The sequence below is a fragment of the Schistocerca nitens genome, chromosome 5 (assembly GCF_023898315.1).
Source record: "Schistocerca nitens isolate TAMUIC-IGC-003100 chromosome 5, iqSchNite1.1, whole genome shotgun sequence".
Taxonomy (NCBI): Eukaryota; Metazoa; Arthropoda; class Insecta; order Orthoptera; family Acrididae; genus Schistocerca; species Schistocerca nitens.
The window spans coordinates 712,400,355-712,410,135 of NC_064618.1; positions in this window are offsets into that span (position 1 = coordinate 712,400,355).

Below are 9,781 nucleotides of genomic sequence, written 5' to 3' on the forward strand. Positions count from 1 at the left end.
CTGCCATCTGGTTTCTGTACAAATTGTAAATAGCCTTTCGCTCCCTGTATTTTACCCCTGCCACCTTCAGAATTTGAAAGAGAGTATTCCAGTTAACATTGTCAAAAGCTTTCTCTAAATCTACAAATGCTAGAAACGTAGGTTTGCCTTTCCTTAATCTTTCTTCTAAGATAAGTCGTAAGGTTAGTATTGCCTCACGTGTTCCAACATTTCTACGGAATCCAAACTGATCTTCCCCGAGGTCGGCTTCTACCAGTTTTTCCATTCGTCTGTAAAGAATTCGCGTTAGTATTTTGCAGCAGTGACTTATTAAACTGATAGTTCGGTAATTTTCACATCTGTCAAGACCTGCTTTCTTTGGGATTGTAATTATTATATTCTTCTTGAAGTCTGAGGGTATTTCGCCTGTCTCATACATCTTGCTCACCAGATTGTAGAGTTTTGTCATGACTGGCTCTCCCAAGGCCATCAGTAGTTCTAATGGAATGTTGTCTACTCCCGGGGCCTTGTTTCGACTCAGGTCTTTCAGTGCTCTGTCAAACTCTTCACGCAGTATCTTATCTCCCATTTCGTCTTCGTCTACATCCTCTTCCATTTCCATAATATTGTCCTCAAGTACATCGCCCTTGTATAGACCCTCTATATACTCCTTCCACCTTTCTGCCTTCCTTTCTTTGCTTAGAACTGGGTTGCCATCTGAGCTCTTGATATTCATACAAGTGGTTCTCTTCTCTCTAAAGGTCTCTTTAATTTTCCTGTAGGCAGTATCTATCTTACCCCTAGTGAGACAAGCCTCTATATCCTTACATTTGTCCTCTAGCCATCCCTGCTTAGCCATTTTGCACTTCCTGTCGATCTCATTTTTGAGACGTTTGTATTCCTTTTTGCCTGCTTCATTCACTGCATTTTTATATTTTCTCCTTTCATCAATTAAATTCAATATTTCTTCTGTTACCCAAAGATTTCTATTAGCCCTCGCCTTTTTACCTACTTGATCGTCTGCTGCCTTCACTACTTCATCCCTCAAAGCTACCCATTCTTCTTCTACTGTATTTCTTTCCCCCATTCCTGTCAATTGTTCCCTTATGCTCTCCCTGAAACTCTCTACAACCTCTGGTTCTTTCAGTTTATCCAGGTCCCATCTCCTTAAATTCCCACCTTTTTGCAGTTTCATCAGTTTCAATCTGCAGTTCATAACCAATACATTGTGGTCAGAATCCACATCTGCCCCTGGAAATGTCTTACAATTTAAAACCTAGTTCCTAAATCTCTGTCTTACCATTATATAATCTGTCTGATACCTTTTAGTATCTCCAGGATTCTTCCAGGTATACAACCTTCTTTTATGGTTCTTGAACCAAGTGTTAGCTATGATTAAGTTGTGCTCTGTGCAAAATCCTACAAGGCGGCTTCCTCTTTCATTTCTTCCCCCCAATCCATATTCTAGGTTCTGATCAACACAAAAACTATTTGTTTCAGTATCATACGTTCTGTGTCCGACTTGTATGTGTTGCAAGTCTGATAAGGCACTTTATAGTATCGAGCTTTATCAACGAAGTGCAGAGTTGAGTGGATGTTTCGATCGTCGATAGAAGAATACATTAATCTTCAATGCGATTGAGTCTGCAGCTGCGATGAATTTCTTGAATGGTTTCGAGATGCCTTCGCTGCCATTCTCTTTATTTCATGTACGATTGTACAATTTCGGCCTTAAGGCATTTTCAAGTACCTAAAACGGAAGCATCATACATTGGATACAAGTGTTACTAATGTATCCGGTGTATAATGTTTCCGTTTTAGATACCTGAAAATGGCCGAAGGCCGAATTTGTACAATCGTACATGAAATGAATAGAATGGGAGGTGAAGGCATCATGAAATCATCAAGAAAGGCCCTAATCGTCACACGAAATATGTCAGTGCATACCTTACGCATAACTTCCGTGGATTTGTGATTTCATGCAGCTTTCACAACAGCAGTTAGCTTCAGTGAGATTCGACGTGAGCTGTGGTCACTTACTGTAAAATTTCTCCTGAAAAATCGGACTAAAACCACGAAGATTGGTCGCAGGCTCTGAGGGAGCATAATTTATTCAATTATTTATTATTTTCTGGAGAAAACGTGACTGCAATTAAATTCTGAAAATTAAATTTATCTGAAATCTTTGTTTAAAAAAATTACTTTCCTTTTAAAGTGAAATATTTACGTATTATGCTTTAAATCTTTCTGCAGTGTCAAACACAAGCCGACTTCAGCTTAATTGTAGCACTCTTACTACAGACGCAAAACTCTGTTTCATAAGGTGACTAAAAAAGTTACCGTATTAGTAATTACTTTAGAAAATTCGTTCAAGTAAATTTACTTTAACATATTCTCAACAAATTTAAATAAGGGAAATGAGCATAGAATCTTAACAATTATTTAGCTCTGGCGGAGAGTTCAGCACTGTATTCTTACGATATTTGTGACGACACGTTTTGTCGTAAACGTGAACTTTTGAAAAACTTTTACACACTCAAACTTATCATTTAAATTTACTTGAAAAGAGGGAGAAGGAAACCTGCTAAGGTAAATGATAATTTAAAGACAATTAACTAGAATCACACTTTTTTTCCAAGACTAAGTATTATGATATACTGACTGAACTCTCTGACAATTCTGAAAACGATTGACAAACGTAAGAAATGCCTTGCATTGAGTATGTAGATGTTGAGATGCTGCTATTGAGATGAGGTGATGTGTTTACGTCTCAGTACAGGTAACCATTATTACGACAAGCCTTTGCGCTCGTTAAGCCATTATGATATTGGTTGTCGCACCCAATGTTGCCATTAATTTTAGTTTGGAAAATCAGGCAACTTAAGTAATAGAGAAGACTTTTTCCCGTCACCTGTTGCTGCCACTTCCGACCTTAGAACTGGTCGCACTAATTTTTAATTCTCAATATTACTAATGTGAGGACGGAATTCGATTCGCGTGCGCAACCGCGCCCTCTGGCTGCCTACTCTAACGCTTTTGAGGACTTGGGTGAGTTACGTGTGTAAACTCCCACTTCCTTAACGATACGACTTACGTGAGATGGTCAGCCGACTTTCCTTGCTGGTTAGCTTGCCGCTGCAACCTCCTTTTCTCTTCGTCTCCGAAGTATATTTGCTAGGAACAGGAATTTCTCAAGACTCTTTACAAAAATAAGCAGACGTACGAAGTTTCTTTTGCTTCACTTAACGATGTATATTTAAACACCAAACTTTTACAAATCTCATTCTTCACATAAACAAAAAGACTGTCAAGTAACTCTCCTCGCGTATCCAAAGGCCAGAAACGAAGTTCATTTTCACATAAGAGAAAGTTTGCTTAAAAACCAAGTCCATTTCATCCTGAATCTGAATACACGTCTTACCCTCTCCAAGTCCAAGACGAGCATTCATTAACAATATCTCAACTGTTCTTTTTCTCCACTACAATAGTCAAAGTTATAAATAGCACAGAATACATAAACCCCCCCCCACCCCACCCCTTGTTCTTTCACTACGGCTTCCATGGCGCGACCGGCAAACACTTGTCGGTGCCATTCGATAGCCGCGTCTACAGTCATCTCACGATAAACTTCAAACCTGCACACACAGACAGGCGATGTGCAGTAAACAGGGTTCCTTTCACCCACTCATAACTAAAATATCTGGTGTTCGAGACGGTGGAAGGCCGAGTGGTTCTAGAACTTACACAGAAATTCTCGAAGCACTATACTACACGCGTCTGTCTTTTTCAACGCTTGCACATTGCTCGGCGTCGCGTCACGTTGTCCGCCAAAAGGGAAATTCAAAGGCGATCCCCTCTACAACCGCATCTACGTTATTTTACTGGTCGAAAACTATTAAACCTGAGACAGAGCCAGTCAATTTCTTTTACAAAATAACAAATAATGATCAACCTAGTACTATTAACATTTGCTACTTTACACATCTTCATTTAGATATATTATGTGACGTCACTTTATAGGTGTCATCGCCTCCCCCGATACGAGCCTACCGTTGGTATGAGAAATTTCTCACACCTTTTTTATAAATTGTGAAAAATTCTGAACATTAATTTAGGTTACGCTACAGCTTGTTACATCTGCTTACATTCACTGTAATATATCGTATTCTGGGTCAGTTCTGCGCATTCACAGAGAAAACTCTTTGCCGAGAATACGACAGTCAGAATGATTTGTGGTGTCAATTCATGAACTTCGTACAGATCTTTGTTCAAGTGTCTCGACATTCTCTACCTACCCCGTACACACATTCCATCATGGGTTACGTCGTTCACAACTCAGGCAAAAAATGAAACTGTCTCTTTCACATAATGACTACTTGATGACAAAACGAATTGCTCTTGGATAATAAAATTACATGCTTTTTGCAGGTTTCATTTTGAATAGGCTTGCAGCGCAGCTGAAACACTTGGGGGCTGAAACCCAAATGGTCTAATCTCAGTCGAAAGGAATCCTCGTGGCACACTCCATTTTTCCTGTCCAAGAGTTCCTCACATTAATTTAGATTCTTGTAGCATAACATATTATTTATTCTTTATTATTTATTCTACATGCAGCTCTAAATCTTTTGTTGTTGTTTCTTGAGTTTATAGTGCTGTTTAATTTTTTATCAGCTTTCTGAGAGTCATGTAGTGACTGGTTGCATGGGAAACGAACTTTGGTTTCCGTGGTCCCTAAGGAACCTACGAAGTCGAAATTAAAATAAACAAAAGGCGGACGAGATGATTTGGATTTGACTGCCGTTTTCTTTATTTTGTTACACTGGCTGTTTCCGAGAGAGCTTACTCGGGAACCACGAATATCCGGCGACAGAGTGAGGGCGTAGCGATGGGTCTTCCGAGGATATGGCCAGAGTCTATTCTTCACGGACCGACCCCATGTTTGGTATAAGCCTCTGTCGGTTCCTCGGTAATCTCTCATCCACACATCGTTCCTCCAGATGGCCCCGTGAGAGCGCCGTTGGAAAGTCGTGGACAATTTCGCACTCACCGAAACAGTTGTATCTGACATCCTTAATTTGTGGCTTGTGCCTTTTGCCGCCCGGTGCTCTCAGGTTTCCGTTACTGACGGTGTAAGTACATGTAAGTGTGTAAAGTCGCTAGTGGATTTGTCTGTATCGCAGGGATCTGGAGGGACTTGGAGCAAGCTGCATGGTGGCCCTTCAACTCCGACAGCCATTACTTCCCATACTGGGCGGCCTAACTCCTGAAGACTCCGGACTGCGTATCAACAGAAAAAAAATCCTTGTATTTGCAGACTGTTCAGATAAAATATGCTGTTCAATATAGCTCTAAAATATTGCTGTTTTTCTCTCTTACCCAATTTGTTTATTAGCATATTTGTATCATGTTACTTTCCAGTTGTTTGCCCTGTGGCAGCCTATCCATACAGGGTGTATCATAATTACTAGTGAAAAGGTGAAATTACTCGATAAAACAAACAAAAACGTTCCATTAGGAATGGGGCGACAAATGAGCCATTTGCGAGACAATTGTGAATGTGTGGTTACAAGCCGCCAGGTGGAATCGATTTAAGTTTTAACTCTAATTAGAATAAATGTATTTGAAATGTAGATTTTCCGATTAAGTCCTCATCTGTTTGGGATCATACACTCCTGGAAATGGAAAAAAGAACACATTGACACCGGTGTGTCAGACCCACCATACTTGCTCCGGACACTGCGAGAGGGCTGTACAAGCAATGATCACACGCACGGCACAGCGGACACACCAGGAACCGCGGTGTTGGCCGTCAAATGGCGCTAGCTGCGCAGCATTTGTGCACCGCCGCCGTCAGTGTCAGCCAGTTTGCCGTGGCATACGGAGCTCCATCGCAGTCTTTAACACTGGTAGCATGCCGCGACAGCGTGGACGTGAACCGTATGTGCAGTTGACGGACTTTGAGCGAGGGCGTATAGTGGGCATGCGGGAGGCCGGGTGGACGTACCGCCGAATTGCTCAACACGTGGGGCGTGAGGTCTCCACAGTACATCGATGTTGTCGCCAGTGGTCGGCGGAAGGTGCACGTGCCCGTCGACCTGGGACCGGACCGCAGCGACGCACGGATGCACGCCAAGACCGTAGGATCCTACGCAGTGCCGTAGGGGACCGCACCGCCACTTTCCAGCAAATTAGGGACACTGTTGCTCCTGGGGTATCGGCGAGGACCATTCGCAACCGTCTCCATGTAGCTGGGCTACGGTCCCGCACACCGTTAGGCCGTCTTCCGCTCACGCCCCAACATCGTGCAGCCCGCCTCCAGTGGTGTCGCGACAGGCGTGAATGGAGGGACGAATGGAGACGTGTCGTCTTCAGCGATGAGAGTCGCTTCTGCCTTGGTGCCAATGATGGTCGTATGCGTGTTTGGCGCCGTGCAGGTGAGCGCCACAATCAGGACTGCATACGACCGAGGCACACAGGGCCAACACCCGGCATCATGGTGTGGGGAGCGATCTCCTACACTGGCCGTACACCACTGGTGATCGTCGAGGGGACACTGAATAGTGCACGGTACATCCAAACCGTCATCGAACCCATCGTTCTACCATTCCTAGACCGGCAAGGGAACTTGCTGTTCCAACAGGACAATGCACGTCCGCATGTATCCCGTGCCACCCAACGTGCTCTAGAAGGTGTAAGTCAACTACCCTGGCCAGCAAGATCTCCGGATCTGTCCCCCATTGAGCATGTTTGGGACTGGATGAAGCGTCGTCTCACGCGGTCTGCACGTCCAGCACGAACGCTGGTCCAACTGAGGCGCCAGGTGGAAATGGCATGGCAAGCCGTTCCACATGACTACATCCAGCATCTCTACGATCGTCTCCATGGGAGAATAGCAGCCTGCATTGCTGCGAAAGGTGGATATACACTGTACTAGTGCCGACATTGTGCGTGCTCTGTTGCCTGTGTCTATGTGCCTGTGGTTCTGTCAGTGTGATCATGTGATGTATCTGACCCCAGGAATGTGTCAATAAAGTTTCCCCTTCCTGGGACAATGAATTCACGGTGTTCTTATTTCAATTTCCAGGAGTGTATTTAACCTAAGACCCATGGTTGAAGTATGTGGCAGAACCACGACGGCGCAGCGGCACATTTTGATGGTGAGGTAAGATGACATCTACTGCATCAGTATGTTCCCACATAGATAGGTCGAACAGGGCCTGATGTCGTCATAAGTGAAGTGCACAGTCTTGTGGAGACTAAAGAAATGGTCCTACTGTGTCTGAAAGAGTTCGTAATTCACTACAGAGACAATTGCAGTATTGCATCCAAATGATTGAGGACAAGTGGAACATGTCCCTTATTATTACAAATATGTAATTTGGAATCAAATGATACTGATTACACTTTTGTAGCTTGTGACGGAACGTCACATAAACTAACATTTAGAGGAAAATAAAAAGGGTTTTTTTGTGCGTTAAGAAATAGTGATATGTGAACTATAAATTATTGCAAGACTTCGTCCGTGTATACGATCAATATCACTATTAAAAAGTGTAGTTTATTATCTGTAAAGTTTGTAAACAACGATGCGTTTAAAAAATAGCCTTTTATCAATAGTATCTGTTGTGTCATGAGATGAAGAAGATTAGAGATAATTTTTTTGGGTTAGATTTTTCCTCCTGGCTTGTTTCGTCTAGCGGAAAGCCGCCATTGTATTAAAATCTGATATTTAATAACTTCTTGTTGCGGGGAGCTCTCTTTCCCTAGCAGCATTTTGTCGGCCATTACGCTGAAGATATTTTTTAGTTAGAAATTCAGACTGTATAATACATGTAAATGCGGGAGACTAATCTATTTCGATCTTTTAATGGTTTCAAAGCTAGTAAAGTAAAGACAAATTCCATTCGTTAATGTTTTCGTACTGAATGAGTTCAGTATGTTTAAGACTGTCCGCCTAACGGCAGATGAGATTCTCCTCAGTTTTTGCCTTGCAGATAACGAATAGTAACTACGGAAAAAGATTCCGTTTAATAAGCATAAAAAAAATATATCTCAGTTTCTTTGTGAAAGTTGGTACATAAATGACCAGTAGCCCCTGAGAACCAAATTAATCATTACAGTTTTCGTAAAAGCACGCATATCTTCTCTCCATAATAGCAGCGCTCACGCGAACTATCTCTGAGATGGCGGTGAGTCGCGCGCTGTGTATAAAATATTACACTCCTGGAAATTGAAATAAGAACACCGTGAATTCATTGTCCCAGGAAGGGGAAACTTTATTGACACATTCCTGGGGTCAGATACATCACATGATCACCCTGACAGAACCACAGGCACATAGACACAGGCAACAGAGCATGCACAATGTCGGCACTAGTACAGTGTATATCCACCTTTCGCAGCAATGCAGGCTGCTATTCTCCCATGGAGACGATCGTAGAGATGCTGGATGTAGTCCTGTGGAACGGCTTGCCATGCCATTTCCACCTGGCGCCTCAGTTGGACCAGCGTTCGTGCTGGACGTGCAGACCGCGTGAGACGACGCTTCATCCAGTCCCAAACATGCTCAATGGGGGACAGATCCGGAGATCTTGCTGGCCAGGGTAGTTGACTTACACCTTCTAGAGCACGTTGGGTGGCACGGGATACATGCGGACGTGCATTGTCCTGTTGGAACAGCAAGTTCCCTTGCCGGTCTAGGAATGGTAGAACGATGGGTTCGATGACGGTTTGGATGTACCGTGCACTATTCAGTGTCCCCTCGACGATCACCAGTGGTGTACGGCCAGTGTAGGAGATCGCTCCCCACACCATGATGCCGGGTGTTGGCCCTGTGTGCCTCGGTCGTATGCAGTCCTGATTGTGGCGCTCACCTGCACGGCGCCAAACACGCATACGACCATCATTGGCACCAAGGCAGAAGCGACTCTCATCGCTGAAGACGACACGTCTCCATTCGTCCCTCCATTCACGCCTGTCGCGACACCACTGGAGGCGGGCTGCACGATGTTGGGGCGTGAGCGGAAGACGGCCTAACGGTGTGCGGGACCGTAGCCCAGCTACATGGAGACGGTTGCGAATGGTCCTCGCCGATACCCCAGGAGCAACAGTGTCCCTAATTTGCTGGAAAGTGGCGGTGCGGTCCCCTACGGCACTGCGTAGGATCCTACGGTCTTGGCGTGCATCCGTGCGTCGCTGCGGTCCGGTCCCAGGTCGACGGGCACGTGCACCTTCCGCCGACCACTGGCGACAACATCGATGTACTGTGGAGACCTCACGCCCCACGTGTTGAGCAATTCGGCGGTACGTCCACCCGGCCTCCCGCATGCCCACTATACGCCCTCGCTCAAAGTCCGTCAGCTGCACATACGGTTCACGTCCACGCTGTCGCGGCATGCTACCAGTGTTAAAGACTGCGATGGAGCTCCGTATGCCACGGCAAACTGGCTGACACTGACGGCGGCGGTGCACAAATGCTGCGCAGCTAGCGCCATTCGACGGCCAACAACGCGGTTCCTGGTGTGTCCGCTGTGCCGTGCGTGTGATCATTGCTTGTACAGCCCTCTCGCAGTGTCCGGAGCAAGTATGGTGGGTCTGACACACCGGTGTCAATGTGTTCTTTTTTCCATTTCCAGGAGTGTATTTCGTGCGTATTTCGGAATAGCCGATGTCCGTACGTATGTTATCGTGGTATTGGGTTATTTCAGTCTCATGCTAGCCCACAATATTTAACAGAGTAAATAATACTACAGTATTCAGTATTTTTTTTTTTGATTAATCAGTGCATATATAGAATTTAACA